Here is a 16850-nt window from a genome sequence, read left to right as displayed (position 1 = left end):
ATGTGCCCGCAACCAAGGTACATGCCCTTGACTGGAATTGAACCTGGGACCCTTGAGTCTGCAGGCCAATGCTCTATCCACTGAGCCAAACCGTTTAGGACTCCACATCCATATTTATGTCAACACCACATTTCTGAGTTGACCTCTTTTTCATTCTGTATTATTTTTTCTGTCCATCTTTGGAATTAGCCTCATTGTGTACATAAAATCTGTTTCCTGGAATGGGAAAGGGTTTGCCTTAGGACCCAAGGGCTGACTGTTCAAGCCCATCTCCCCTCTTCTTCTAAAGGTCAGTGCATAATGGAATCATTGTTGCTCATGCTCAGGTGTCAACATTGTGTTCAACTTTATATTCCATTCTAATGACTATGGTGAATACATATCATTCCCCTTCCTGGCTCCACCCTTCCCAAGGACCTATAAAAAGGGAGGGGACAGGTTGGGTTTTTCCTTTTTTTAATCAGGTTTCCTGGAGTGCTTTATTCCAACTGGGAGTGGTCTAATAATTAGCAATTAATATTCTGAAATCATCATCTTTTCACAGAAATTTCCAAACCCTTTCTGATAAATAGAAATGATTTTCCAATGTGTTCAGGGGAAGCAGGAATATCCTTACCTATGAGTCCCCCAGGACAGCAACATTTGGTCATCATCTCTCCTAATCCTGATACAAAAAATTTCACCCAATATAAACAGCAACTGCTTACTATTAGCTATGACTAGGAAAATTGTGGGACAAAATACTGTTAGTGTTGCATTTTATTAACTAGATATTTATTCATATTCTTTTGTTATTCCCTATTTGTGGAAAGTTAAGTGTAAATGAACTAGACTAAATACAACTATTAGGAAAAAAATTCTCTTCAACAAATTATCAGTATAAGGAAGAGAGAAAAGAGAGAGGAGGGGCAAAGAATGTGAAAGAGGAAGTCCATACATATCACTCATCTCAGTGCAGAAGTAAAATTATTGCAGCTATAGATCTGGCTTCCCTTAAGCTCTGTAGGCTTAGCAAAAAGACCTAAATCTGGAGTTTTTCTCTAATGAATATATAAATATAGTATGAACTGCTGTTTCTATTAAAGCCCTTTGAGTGGTTTTTTTTTGTTTGTTTGTCTGTTTGGGGTTGTTGTTGTTGTTAATCCTCACCTGAGGATATTTTTCCATTGATTTTTAGGGAGAGTAGAAGAGAAAGGGAAAGACAGACAGAAACATCTCCTGCACAAGCCCCAACCAGGGCCTGGGCCAGGGAGGAGCCTGCAACCAAGGTATGTCCCCTTGACCAGAATCGAACCTGGGACCCTGTGATCTACAGGCTGATGCTGTATCCACTGAGCTAAACTGGCTAGGCCAAGCCCTTTTAGATTTTATAAGACTACTAGAGGTTCGGTGCATGAAATTCGTGCATGGGGGGGGGGGGGGAGGGTATGTCCCTCAGCCCAGCCTGCACCCTCTCCAATCTGGGACCCCTCAAGGGATGTCCAACTGCCCAGTGTGGAATTGGGCCTAAATGGGCAGTCAGATATCCCTCTCACAATTTAGGACTGCTGGTTCCCAACCCCTCGCCTGCCTGCCTGCCAGCCTGATCAGTCCCTAACCACTCCCCTGCCAGCCTGATTGACACCTAACTGCTCCCCTGCTGGCCTGATTGCCCCCAACTGCCCTCCCCTGCTGGCCTGGTCCTCTCTTGCTGCCCTCCCATGAAGGCCTGGTTGCCCCCAACTGCCCTCCCCTGCTGGCCTGGTCCCCCCAACTGCCTTCCCCCTGCTGGCTTGGTCCCCCCAACTTCCCTCCCACTGCTGGCCTGGTCCCCCCAACTGCCCTCCCCTGCTGGCCTGGTCCCCCCAACTGCCTTCCCCCTGCTGGCTTGGTCCCCCCCAACTTCCCTCCCGCTGCTGGCCTGGTCCCCCCCAGCTGCCTTCCCCCTGCTGGCCTGGTCCCCCCCCCCCAATTGCCCTCCTGCTTCTGGCCTGGTGCCCCCCAACTGCCCTCCCCTGCTGGCCTGGTCCCCCTCAATTGCCCTCCCCTGCTGGCCTGGTTTCCCCCAACTGCCCTCCCCTGCAGGCCTGGTCCCCCCCCCAACTGCCATCCTCCTGCAGGCCTGATCTTCCCCAACTGCCCACCCCTTCTGGCCATCTTGTGGTGGCCATCTTGTGTCCACACGGGGGCAGCCATCTTTTACCACATGGGGGTGGCCATCTTTGTGTTGGAGTGATGGTCAATTTGCATGTTACTCTTTTATTAGATAGGATATCTGTTACTGTTTAGGCAATCTCATCTAATTCCATGACTGCCACCAATAGAGCCTCTTCCTTTGCCTCTCCCCTATCTAAAAGTCTATCTGACAACTCCACTCGAATGTTTCAGAAGTATCTGAACCTCATATGCCCAAACTGAAGCATTACTTCAGTGACCTAAGCAAAAATGGAAAAAGCATCTGGAATTCCTAAACATGACATATTTTATACCTAATGAAAAAAATGTTTAACAAGGGAATACAAAATTGAAATATGCTATTTAAAAAAACTATATTAACTACATGCAATGAGAACATTAATACCTTCATTTATATTATTCCAGTGTTTGCTTGCTTCCTCGATTTTCCTGACCCCACAAGTAATTAAGTAAAAATAATTATTAACATTAAGTACCCTTATAATAATCAAAATATATTCTATTTTGCCATTTTCCCCTAAAACTTCCATTTGTCTTCCTTCCTTCTTTCCATTCTTATTTGCTTACCTTTTGTCCTTTATTTTAATTACTTTATTATTCAGCATCTTTAAGGCGTAATTGATTTAACAGATATGGCCAGCTATCTGAACAGACCACTTTATTATCAAAAACAAATATGAATTACTAACCATTTAAAAATAAAAATAAGCAATAGATCAGAAAATAGGCATTATGCCTATTTTGCCATCTGGTTTATGATTACAGTTTCTAATCTAACAGTTGATAGTGATAATCTCTACTTTAAACAATCCCATAATGCTTTCGATGGCTTTTATTTTTTACACTCTGCCTAGCCATAATACATGACATTATAATTTAGCATTATTAATGGTTAAATCCCAAGCTGGAGAACTCAACTAGAATGAGACCTCTGATTTTTGAATCAACCCTTTTCATACATTCTATTTTTAGAACAAGTTATGTAGTCTGTGGTGTGTCCAATAGGGTGAATATGATGAAATGTATAAAACCTTTCAAGTAAGAATGAGACCCATTAGTCAAATTGTGCTTTTAATCTGTAAAGGCATTACATCATGAGTCATTTAGAGGAAAGGGTAGAGTTTCCTCTTGAATTCATTACAGCATAAAAAGTAACATTTAGAAGGTAGAATGTACAAAATGAAATTGTACCTCTCAGGTGGTATTTTTCCCATGAGAAAGTACACCTCCTATTTAAAAAGCAACCAACAGTATTCTTTCTCTATTTCATCATGTATAAGTGACTGGAAACTTATGAGCTCATTAGTAAAATCTCTGGGATTCCTCATACAAAGAGTCAGTGCAAATCAAGGTTATATAAAAATATAGCAAAGAGATCATTTTATATAAGGACATGGTATATGTCAATTTTTCAACTTAAGTCTAGAAATTTTTCTGGCTGTGTAAATATCCAGTCAGCACATATTTCTTGAAGACCACTGGGTAACTAAAATTGTTGGCTTGTTTCACATTCTTGTCTTATAATTTACCAGCTCAATAAAGAGGAACAGCTAAATTTTATATATTTGATTAAACATTAAAACACTTGAAAATTAAAGTTTTAGTTATTTCAAAATGTGTAAACATGTAGTTATTATTATTATTCTAACTATTATTATTATTTTGTTATGTAAAACTACCTGTAGCATTGGCTTCACAAAGCTATAAGGTCCTTTCATAGGGGCAATATTTCTATACCTTTATCATCTCCAAATTAAAGAGAAAGTAAAGGCTATGTAGAAGGGAGAAGAGGCACAAAGAGAAAGATGTGTTATCTAATGGCATTGCTTTGCCCTGGAACTAGCTCTGTGCCTACAAAAATAAACAAATAGGTAATTTGTATGGCTTGAGTTTAACCAAATTGATAAGATCCATCATGTTGGGGTCTTACATTTAGCTGTGGATAGATAAAGCTTGTGTCAAATAAATTTTTAATTATTTATCCAAGTATTTATTATGATTATTAAGAATAAACTCTAACCTTTTATTTCTTGAATATCAGTGTTCGACCTTGTTGTTCTTCCATGAGTTACCCAAATAATTTCCCCAAAACTCTATATCTTTGCCTTTCTGGAGACACCGAGTGTGCTGTCAGCACAACGCTAGCACTCAGGACATGTTCTCAAGAACTTTGGCAACATCTAACCTTTTGCCTGGGAGGCCTGGAACTCCCTCTCAGACCAATTTTAGTATCAGATTTAAAGCACACTCAATATTAAATCAAAGAGACATGAAAGTTTATTTAATAAACATGTTGGGGCATCTTGTTCTAGGAGTTGGAGACATGAAGATAAACATCACCACCAATGAGATCCTGTGGTCTAAGGCCCATTCTCAATCTCTCGGTCTCCCACCTTAATATAGTATATGTACACATATCCAGTAGTCTCAGCTGAATCCTTCAATAAGGTACTTGCATACCTTCTTATAATTAAATTTCACAAATAAGGTAAACATTAGTTCTAAATATAGAGTATTATATTGACTAACAAATATGAGTCTAGAACAAATGATATTTCTGGAAAGTGTTTTTATATGTCAAGGCATATATATATAACCTACTAAATAAAACTAATTTCAAGTATCATTTCTTAAATTGGCTTTTAATTATACATAGCTTAAAAATTAATTTTAGGTAAATTAGCAATATAGATAACCAGTGGCTTGCCTAAAATGCTGAGAAGCATTAGTGGCCAAACAACTCATTAGAAATGGAAACTTGGTGAAATCCAAAGTTCTTGACGTGTTCAGGAAAAGCCATCCTACTATAAAAACAGCAATGTTTCATTCCTCAATCTTTTTTTTTCTTTTTAGCCACTAGAACACACTAAAATAATCCAGGTTACAAATCATTTCAACAGAGGCAAAAGTTCAGAAAATCAAATATATTTAACTGGCAAGAAATGATAAACTAAACAGAAAGTTCAAACTAAAATTTTGAACTTACAACAATAGTTATTTTTGTTTTATTCAAATCAGAAAATGTTAATCCATAGCAACTAGAGTCCAGATGAAAGCAAAGATGCAAAAATTCACGTTTTTCCTATAATCATGGAGATACAAAATGTTTGAATTTAACTAAGACATGACACAGGCAAGAATACCTTGTACATGACTCATCATTTTCCTTGTTTTATCTTCCTCTCTCCTTCGTGAATCTTGATTCTCTTAAGATGGAGAAGGAAAGGATGAGAGGTGGGGTTGAGTAGGCAGCACTATTGTGAGAGGAGAGGAAACTGCCATTCAAACAGGATCCTTCAACCTCAGGCTGCCATTTTATGAAATTGCTTTTTTTCAAAATGTTTTAATCATTTTTATTGAGATACTAGAGCAGCCGTGGGCAAACTACGGCCCGCGGGCCGGATCTGGCCATTTTGAAATGAATAAAACTATTGAAAAAAAAGACCGTACCCTTTTATGTAATGATGTTTACTTTGAATTTATATTAGTTCATACAAACACTCCATCCATGCTTTTGTTCCGGCCCTCCGGTCCAGTTGAAGAACCCATTGTGGCCCTCGAGTCAAAAAATTTGCCCACCCCTGTACTAGAGGATAGTAGAGGCCCAGTGCATGAAATTCATGCACTGGAGCTGGGGGGGAAGGGGGGTGTGTCCCCCAGCCCAGCCTGCACCTTCTCCAATCTGGGACCCCTCAAGGGATGTCCAATTGCCGGCAGTCGGAAATCCCTCTCACAATCCTGGACTGCTGGCTCCCAACTGCTTGCCTGCCTGCCTGCCTGATTGCCCCTAACTACTTCTGCCTGCCAGCCTGATCACCCCTAACCACTCCCCTGCCAGCCTGATCAACGCCTAACTGTTCTCCTGCCAGCCCAATTGCCCCCAACTGCCCTCCCCTGCAGGCCTGGTCACCTCCAACTGCCCTCCCCTGCTGGCCTGATCACCCACAACTGCCCTCGCCTGCCAGCCATCTTGTGGTGGCCATGATGTGACCACATGGGGGCAGCTATCTTGTGACCACATGGGGGTGGCCATCTTGTGCAAGGGTGTGATGGTCAATTTGCATATTATCTCTTTATTATATAGGATAGCTGGAATAAAAGTCAGGTTCAAGAAGGACATCTATACTTCAGTTCCATTCTAATGCTTGAGGTTTAAAGCTATGTCCAGCCCTAGCTGGTTTGGCTCAGTGGATAGAGCGTTGGCCTGCGGACTGAAGGGTCCCGGGTTCGATTCCGGTCAAGGGCATGTACCTTGGTTGCGGGCACATTCCCAGTAGGAGGTGTTCAGGAGGCAGCTGATTGATGATTCTCTCTCATCGATGTTTCTAACTCTCTATCCCTCTCCCTTCCTCTCTGTAAAAAATCAATAAAATATATTTAAAAAAAAAAAAAAGCTATGTCCAGACCCATGCTACTGTGGTCCTCAGATGCAGGCTAGCTGCACCAGAATTATTTTTGAGACTAAAATGCAGATTCCCAGACCTCCTAGAGTGGGGCCCAGAAATTTGCTTTTTAGCGGTTGTCTAGTTGATCCTGAAACTAGCCATTTGAGAACTACTAGTAGGAAACTCAGAGACACCTGTCAATGAAGATGATTTTTAAACCACCAAATCCAGCTACCTTGCTCAGAAAGCAACTGTCACAAATTATTTACAAAGACATGTAGCACAGTAGGTGTTCCTATTCACTCCCTCCATAGGCACTGTCTTCTAGGAACTGAGTCTTTTTTATTTATAATTCCCCAGGGCCCAATGCCCTGGGGACAAAATGGACATACAATAAACATATGCAATGGAATTAATGTTTTCTTCCAAACTTTCCAGTCTTGGAGTTTCATTTCTTCTCCTTTGTTCTCCTCATTCTTCCTTCCCTTCACTTCTTTTTCACACAATTACCCTATGTAAGAATGTCTTTCAAAAGCATAACCCACTGTCATAACACCTTTCTAGAATCTAGATGAAGTTATGCTCCTAGAAATATGTGGAAGACTATAGCAATATTAACATCTGGAGATAAAAGGAACTAAAGGGCACTCTTGTAGTTCAGAGCTGGAAGTTGGTAGGTAGAAAATTTATTGGTCTGTTCATCTTTTGATCTAGCTTTGCTAAGGGATAAAGTTCAGAACCCCTAGGCTGAATTAAAACACTGAATTTGCTGGTAAATCCACCACCTGAATCAGGATCAACTGCTTTTTATTCAATACAAAAATCCTCGGGTTTTACCCCAGATCTGTTGTCACAACCCTATGGGGAGGAGAGGAGCATGGGTATTTGCCTTTACACGAGCTTCTAAAGTAAATCTCAATGCACAATACCATCAACCTAGAACAGCTGACCCAATTTCCAACTTCCTTGAGATAAGTTTTCTCCACCTTTTTCTTAAGAAGACCTTTATTCATTCATTCAATATTTATTCAGGCCTGGTTCAGGCTTCTAGATTCAAAAAGAAAATTAGCCCAAGTTTAACATATTAAGTATCTTTAACTCCCTATAGGAAAATACATATTTAATCAAGAAAATAATATATTTTACCAACCATAGATTTTCAAAGTGGTTTTTATATTATTCTTTTAGAATAAATGTCTAATTGCAAAAGCAATTTATTGAATGTTCCATTTGAATTCATCATTATGAATAGAAATAGCACCATATAAAAGATTATAAACTTAGCATATTAATAAAGAATGAATGGTTTCTCTGAATCAATAATGATACAGATCCATTTTGGAAGCATAATTTCCATTATACCTGAAAGGATGACTGACTTTATGGACTTTGTTCAGGGTCCCACTCTCAGAAGGGGCCCAGCTTTTGACTTAATGCTTTGCTATTGTCTTCTTGAAAATTTTAATAATCCAATCTTCAAGCTTGCGTTTTGTAAGTTTAGCGCAATGAGACAATGAATCATGTATATAAGCAGAGAATATGCAATACACTGGGAGGTAGCCAGTGCATGCTACAGGCGTAGATCTATTCATGGCTAGAAGTGAGCATCATGGAGCACTTGGCCTAGCCAATCATTGTTCACACCTGAGGTAGTCCTGGGCACCTCAGGGCCTCTGGGAGCAGCTGTGGTAACACCGGAACCCAGCTTAGCATTGACAGTGGCAGCAGCAACAGCAGCCCTGGAGGAAAGGAAGGCCTACCATGGAAAGGGCCCTCTGTGGGAGACCAGCTGGCCTAACCTTTCTTGGAGCTCATTCCTGCAGCATGTGCAAAAGGATTAACTCTGACCTCAGCACAGGGACAGGAACTTCCAGTACAAGCAATAAACTTTGCCAGTAAATTATTATGAAATAAAGGGTGCACACAAACATTATGATAAGACATATGGGGGAGCTATTCAAATTTTTCAGCGTTTAGAACCTCTAGTTATGAAAACTGCTGCTACCTTGCAAAGTGAATATCCACAGGCTTAGGAATAGAAATTAAATTTAAAGGTCACCACAGTTGATGGAAAATAAGTATTATTATTCCTTTCTGGCACAAAAACATGTTACATTTGCATTTGTAAGTTCTTACTGTTACACGTTTATCACTATTAGCCCTATTATATTTTATTAGTAATAGAGTATTTTTATAGGGAAAAAAAGCTTTATATTTTACTCCTTATAACTGTACTTTTTAAATTTGCTTTTGAACTAAGGACCCTGCATTTCCATTTTGCACTGTGTCCTGCACATTCTGTAGCCATCCCTGCCTGAGAGGAAAAGGGGCTTTCAGACCATTTCCTAATTGAGAGGACTGAGATCTCTGAGGGGTCAGAGGGTTGGCCAGAGTCCCAACGCAGACTAAGGGCAGCTTGCTCCTACACTTAGAATTTTAGAAGTAAAGCCTAGAGCCCATCAAAAATCCACCTAGAACCCCCTAATTTTAGAAGGGAAGACTCTGTGTGCTCCCCAGGCCCAGCTTGACTGGTTAACAATGACCACAGGGAAACAGAGCAGCAGCCACGGGTGCACAACCACCAGCCTCAGCATAGGAAACTGGCATCCACGAGGGAAATGAGTCCTCAGACGTGGCAGAAACTGTTATCTCTTCTCATTGAAAACCCTCCCTCCTTGGCAATTGCCTGTGGGCAACCAGCCCAAAATCCCTGTGTGTTTTAAGTAAACCAGACCTGCCCACATTGAAAGGTGCCACTAACCACCCAGGATCTTGTCAAAATAGATTCTGATTTCGGCAGTTCTTGAGGGAGACCAGGAATTTGCATTTCTAACGAGCTCCCAGGGGCTACTGGTGCTGCTGGCGGTCCAGTGATAATGGCTTGGCAGACAAGGTTGTAGCGAACATATACCCAAGAGCAGTGCGGAGGTGAGAGAATGCAGGTCCTTACAGTAGGGCCATGCCAGTTGTGAAAATTCTGACATGCTTTCCATAGACTAAAAACCAGTCACTTGGATGGGCACCCATCCTCCACAATCATCCACCTCCCCTCCAGATCCCCGACCCAGGACCCAGCAGCAGTCAACTGATGCTGCTGGGGGTCCCCAGAGAAGTCAGAGCTGCCGCCAGCATTCGTTCTGATCAGTCGATGACAGGCTGTCCAGGTGTTCAATGTCTGGAAGGTCACTCTGGGGAAAGGCTCCCAATAAATGTGTTGAATGACTCCGTGGCAAGGGTCACGACTTGCTGTGGTATAGAACCCCATTTACTGTTGCCTCCTCTTTGGCCAAATGCATTCAATTCCTGGCCCTTTTTCAGCAAACATCGATCTGGCTCACCCCACTCATTTGCTAATGAGAGAACTGGGGGTCAGAAGGTTGAAGTGATTTGCCCCAAGTCAGACAGCTAGAGAGAAGCCAAAGCAGGACCAGAAATCAAGTCTCCTCCCACAATGTCATGTCCAATTGAGTGTTTCTAAATTGGAAGATAGTTCAGTTTGACTATCATAGAGTGGTGAGAGCCTACAAAGTTAATATTGTGAATCAAAGTTCAAATTGATGTTACTTTAAAGAGAGAGCACTATTTCTTTAACCTGAAGCCTTCAGCCTTGAATATATGTTTTTATCAGGGCTATAGAGATTTATGAAAATTTTACAGGATCTGAAATCTTTAGGTCAGACTGCCCAAGAGCCCTTACTGCAGACGCAAAATTGAGTCAGGGTGGCTTGTTGAACATCACTGACTACTTAGCGACAAACCTAACACCGGCTCCCAGACCCCCTCACTATCACTGTGGTGCTCATTCCTCTCCATTAACTGTTGTTTCTTAAAGGAAGCGTCTGCATGGATGACCCATTGAGCACAGCGGAAGCTACTGTGTCATCAGGGCCCTGAGTACAAGTTGACTTTTCTCCAGGACCAGGTGTGAACAACCACATTTAAGAAGTGTGGGGGAGCCCTGGGATGCAGAGGTGCGTCCTCTAGCTTTACCTTTAAAAGAGGAACTGAACCAGCAGAGCTCCCTGAGGTTCAATGAGGAATGGAGGGCCATGCAGAGCGATCGGCAGATGGAAGCAGAATGTTTGGCCACATGCCTTCGTAGAAAACTATTTCCCAGCTGCAGCCCTATTCGCTTTTACAAGGGCACGTGCAGCTGTGACCCTGCGCATCGGGCTTCTCCAGCAAGGCCCTGGGGCCATATCTGTTACTGGGCTAAATGCTCTCTGGTGAGAAATCCAGGAGCTACATTCCCATAAGACAGGGGTTACTTTTGTGCGTTACCAGATAAGGTCACAGAAGGCATTAGAGAGGTGCCTGTGATTCAGTTTAAGGCCCATGTAAATGCTACAACCTCATCGTTGAAGGGCTTTACAGAGGAAATAAGCACCATTGGGCTGCAAGGTTGACTTTCCTGTCCAATTGTAAAAAGCAACTGCCCTCAATAAATCATCTTCCTAATGGAAATGACAGGATTATTCTCCCAGGAGGGGTAAACCCTGAGGACTGCGCAAACCACACGTCCTCTCAAGGGCAGGAGGAAGGAAGCGCGCCCTCGCTGCCTGGGAGGATCTAAGGCTTCCTGGAGATTTATTTGTTCCATCTCTCTCCCTCTGAGGTCACTCTCAATGCTTTTCACAAGTCATTGTTTTCGGAAGGATGCTGTATATTTTTTTTTTAATAAAAACTATCTCTGTGGTTAATCTCGGGGGAGGGGGGGGAATCATATATCTTAAGTAAAAAGGAAAGTTGTAAAATCAGTAAAAGATACCTTTTTGTTAATAATGCCAACAAAATTAAACGCGTTGCAAAAAATCAAGAGTAGTAGCTTTGGAAAAAGACTGTATATGGCTAACTTTCTGTGGGTACGTTTCTTAATTTTTAAATGCTCTCTGATTTCAAATTGAATTAAAGATACTTGTTATCTAAATGTATTTACTTCATAATATATAACCTAAAATGAGGGTTGGGATGCCTACTACTATTATTCTCTACTTTTTAAAGTAGAGCAGAATATATGGGTGATATATAATGGGATTTTCAAAACAGAACTAATAATTCACAGTCCTTCACACTCTTCATCAGTTGCATTACTTGTATTAAAAGAATTTGTAGTGAGCTTTGTATATGGCTTTTGGCAAAGGAACTTCAGCTCATTCTTTTTGAGATGAATTTGTTAGAACTCAAGGTTTCTTTTCCAATCAAAACGTTAGGAAGTGCCGCTCCCAAAGCAACTGAAGAGCCAGGCTTTTGATTTCTGAGAAATTCTGCTCTGGTGACCAGGGAAGGAAAGGTCAGTCTTGAGGAAGTTTCTGGAACAGAAGAATCTCAATGAAATTGGCTGGAACTTTTTGAGTGAGAAAAAAAAAATACCCCTTGAATAAAGCAAGGTAAATGGGAATTAAGGTCACGGTGTTATCAAATTCAACCTAGGCATTTAGTCAGATCCTTTGAAACTTTTTCCCATGGTTCAAATGCTTATTTGTTGCATTTTTTTGGCACGATGGCTAAGTGATTTGGGGCACTGGCCCAAAACTCACAAGGTTTTTGTTGTTGTTGTGTGTTCAACAAATTAATAAATTAGAGGAAATAGTTTTTCTAAAATTCACTGTGACTAGCCCATTTGGGAGGGAGGGAGATTACAATTTCTTATACATTCCTTTTGCATTTTTAATTCTTTTTCCCAAAGTTTTTCACGATAAATTTTACAGAGCAGTTGACTAGCACAATTATCCAAGTATAATCTAAGGAACACTAGGGGTCTCCAAGACCCTTTCAGGAAATCTACAGTCTCCTCCCTCTTCCAGCTAAAAACCTATGTGAAGCCAAACTTTTTTCATGTTTCAACAACAACAAAAAGAACACACCTATTGTAGCAGACTAAATGCAGAAGTGGACAAGAGAGTTTATCTTCTATTAAGCCAGACAGTAAAAAAATGTAAAACAATTCATTTTCACTTTTCTGTCTTGAAAAATATAGATAGTTTTAACAGATATATGCCATTTATATAAAAATGTATTAGTGCTCTTTATCAATTACTTTTATTTATTATTGTTTGTAATGTAGTAATAATTGCACATTTTTAATTTCTTAATTTTAAATTTTAATACGGTAAATATCAAGAGTTATAACCAACTCAAACCAAAGCTCTTCGGGGTCTTCCATAAGTTTTAAGAGTATAAAGGGGTAATGTTATAAAACAATTTTGAGAACTGCTGAGAAAGGGAAACCCCTTCTAGAAAAGTGACAGAGGGACTGCTGGAGGATGGGAGACCACATGGAGTAGAGCCATCTTATCCCATATGAGGCCCTGCTCCATCAGCCACTCCTAGATGGCTTGCCATTTGACCACAGGTGAGTAAGCCCAGCCAAGGGCAGATATGTCTGGCTTAGATGAAAAGAACCAGCTTCTGAGGAGTAGTAAATCATCTTTGTTTTAAGCCAGGTTTTAGGGTGGTTGGCTCTTTAGCATCATTTTGTTGATAAATAACTGATTTCTCCTTCCTCTAATTTCTCCTGAGAATTTACCATATATTTACAATGAATCCCATACATTTAGGTTTCATTATATGTTGTCATATTATGAATTGATGTTTCTAAAGTACTTAAGGAACAAAGGTATATCTTAGCTTTTCTTTTTTGGCTCAACAGTTTATGGGCCAATTGAGAACCTGAAATTTCTAGTCAAAGAAGAATTCTTTAAAATTGTTTATTCCTTACCCAGCTCTCTTTTTTGTCCTCTGAATGTTTAAAAAAAAAAAAAGGAAACTTCCCTTTTGAGAAATCAGAGCATCTTTCCTGTGCTTTTTTTCCTCGAAGACTCAACCTCAACAAACCCCAAAACTCAATGAGCATAGAGAATATACAATCATACTCCTAGAGCTTGATTTGCCAGAAGAAAGCATCTCAATTTAATAGCTTCCACATGCCTATCATAGACATTCTAGGACTCTGTAATCTGCTTTCTCCATCATTTTTGTTATTACTATTATTTTGGAAACTGTTCAAAAGAAAAGTGAGTCACAGCCTAAAGAGAGATTGCATCCTGCTCTGTGGTAGCCTCACAATGCTGCCTCTCCAAGACACTCCCTAAACGCCTGGTCAGAATTGCCAGAAGTCCCCTGGCACCTTGTTTTATAAGCAGGACAAAGATGTGAAGCTTGTCTTCCAGACACTCACATTTCCTTTTCTGTATCCATGTCTTTTCTGCTCACCTCTCTCCTCAACTCCCTAGAAACTCTAGGCCTTAATGCCTTTTCTGAATAACGAAAGTACCCACTATGTTCTCCCTTCAAAATGTTCCATGCTCCAAAAGTTACTTGTTTGTGTTTGTTTTCCTATACTTTAATTTTTTTCATTTAAAATTGACGTACAATAGTATATTCGTTTCGGATGTGAAACATAGTGATTAGAAGTTACTCGTTTTTCATATAAAGGAGCAAACAAAACAGAAACAGAGCTATGGACACAGAGAACAGACTGGTGGTTGTGGGGGCACGAGGGTGGAATGGGTGGAAAAGGCGAAGGGACTGAGAAGTTCAGATTGGTAGTTACAAATACTCATGGGGATGTAAAGTACAGCATAGGGAGTGTAGTCAGTAATATTGTAATAACTATATATGGTGCTGGAAATAGGTGAGTACTGGAAATATCAGGGGGAATATTTTGTAACGTATATGATTATCTATCCACTATGCTGTACACCTGAAACTAATGCATATATATAAAAGTCTAAGCGACCATTCGACCATTCAACCGTTGGACCAGGAGCTATGACATGCACTGACCACCGGGGGGCAGAAGCTCCAACCAGTAGGTTACCTTACTGCTGGGGTCCAGCTGATCGGGACTTGGTGAAATGGGCCGGACACGACCTGGAGCCCTCCTGCAGTCCCTCCTCAGCCCCGATCGTGCACCAGTGGGGTCTGTCAGCCTGGCCTGTGCCCTCTTGCAATCCGGGACCCCTTCGGGGATGTCAGAGGCCCAGAGCATGGATTCAGCCAAATCCCCACAGGCCAGGCTGAGGGACCCCACCGGTGCATGAATCCATGCACTAGGCTGGTTTCAGCCTGATCCCCGGAGGCCAGGCCAAGGGACCCCACCAGTGCACGAATCCATGCACCGGGCCTCTAGTACAAAATAATATTGAATGTAAACTATAATTGAAAAAAAATGTTTTTCTCTTTTTTATTACATTTATTGTAATAAACAAGTTACTTGTTTTTTTCTCTAAGTCCTTACCACGGTCATCATCCTTACCAAAGTCTCCTTTATCTCACCTTGGTATCAGATAGAAAAATTCTACTAAAAATCATTAGTGTGATAAGTCTTTGTTTCATAAATTAACTTGAATAAGAATTTGGATAAAGGGAATATCAGTTAATATAATTATACCAATGATAATGATGCTGCTTGTGACAGAGCCTGCTGTCTGCTCACCAAGATATCTTCTACTCTCCTTCTTGGCACACTCACTATTTCACAGCCAAGTTTACTTAGAAATGTCTGTTGAATAACTTAGATTTGCCTGAATCCCTGAATGACTGTGTGGAGGAGGGTGACTTGCCAACCTGTTAACTATTATATGTGCAACACAGAAACTTTAATTTTATTTAAACTACAAAAATATTGGGGTGTAATTTGTTACAGCAGCTATAACTACCCTAACTAATCACTATCCTTCTTTCATAATGTGATTTATCCTTTTGATGACACATTTTATTAATTCCTTTACAAACAGAGGTCACCAAACTTTTTATATACAAGGTCAGATAGACCATTCTATTCTGTCATTGTAGCAGGAAACAACTCACAAACAATATGTAAAACAAATGGGCATGCCCGTGTTCCAAAAAATAACTTTATTTGCAAAAAGAGGAGGAGTCTGGATTTGGTCTATAGATATACTTTGCCAAACCCTTTGGTAAATGATCAGTAAGCAAAAATCAAACAACAGTTCCTTCACTAAAGAATCTAGAAGCATATCTTGCTGGTATTGGCAATGGTCTCTCCTATAGCTGTATTGAATAGACTGCTTGATTGGGGCTGCTATTTATAAGATGACTTTACTCTCATATCTGGTGTCTCATCCATTATGACTAAAACATCTAAGAACTGATTGAGCTCAAGCTTCTTTCCATGGTGACAGATCCTAAGAAGTTAAAAATGCACCTTAAAAATCTAATTCTGGGATCATGCAGTTTCATCTCTGTATTCTATTAGTCAAAGCAAGTCACGGGTTCAGCCCAGATTCAGTAGGAGGAGGAACAGGCTTCCCTCTTGAAAGTGGAGTGGCATGTACCCATTGGCAGGGGAGAATTGGCAGCCATATTTACAGGCATCTTACCATAACAACTCACATCACTTCCACATATAAAATCCTCTTGTCCCATTCCCAACACCTAAGACCTCTTTGTATCATAATCACGCAGTGGTTTTAAGTGCTCATGGGAGAATCCTACATTCAGACAGAGGAGAGGGAAAATAGGACTGATCTAAGTTAAGAGTTTGTGGAAAGGCTTCAGCAGGAAAGAGCTAAAAGCAAGATTGTTTGGGGCAACCTTAAAATAGTTCACGTGAGAGAACACGGGGTGAGTCCGGGATGAGTAATAAAGGCTGTGAGGTGAAGAAAGAGCTGGCCGACTTTTAAATTTATCCTATTTGATGAGATAAATCAACTATTAAGTGGGGAAATATTTGGGGAGGGGCCACCTTCTTTGTTTTATCCCCTTCAGTTATATCACTGGGCCTTGGTCCTGATCCAAGGGAGTAACAGTTTCTGGTAGAGTCATTTTCTGCAAGCCCCTGCTTGAAAAAAAGAAAAATGAAGGAGATGAAGTTTAGCATGTGCCATTCAAAAAGGCACTACACACACTGCAATAATACAGTCTGATTCTTACTATTCCTCTAGCATCTGCATTTTGCAAGTACTCAGGACATGAAATTATAGCTTCTATAAATTTTTGTTTCATTGGATCAGGAACTTCACTATTGTTATCAAAGTATATAAATCAACCACATTTGATACATGCCATGCCAGGACAATGTGGTGAGCAAGGTTTTCATATCTACAACATGCATCTTCAAAACAACTTATAAAGGAATAAAAGCACAGCAAGATTGACATGAGAAGGTGTCATCAGTTGATTTCCAAAGCAGGTGGAGTCTACAAGATCTTCAAAGGCTGATGGAATCAAAGGGGAGAGAGGAAGATAAGAAATTGATTTGCTGACACCAAAAAAAAAAAAAAAAGAGACATCTTTTATTTTTCTCTTCCCCCCAATGTGGTAATG

The sequence above is a fragment of the Myotis nattereri genome (assembly GCF_964212035.1).
Source record: "Myotis nattereri genome assembly, chromosome: 3".
Classification (NCBI taxonomy): Eukaryota; Metazoa; Chordata; class Mammalia; order Chiroptera; family Vespertilionidae; genus Myotis; species Myotis nattereri.
Note: the sequence above shows the minus strand (reverse complement) of the source record.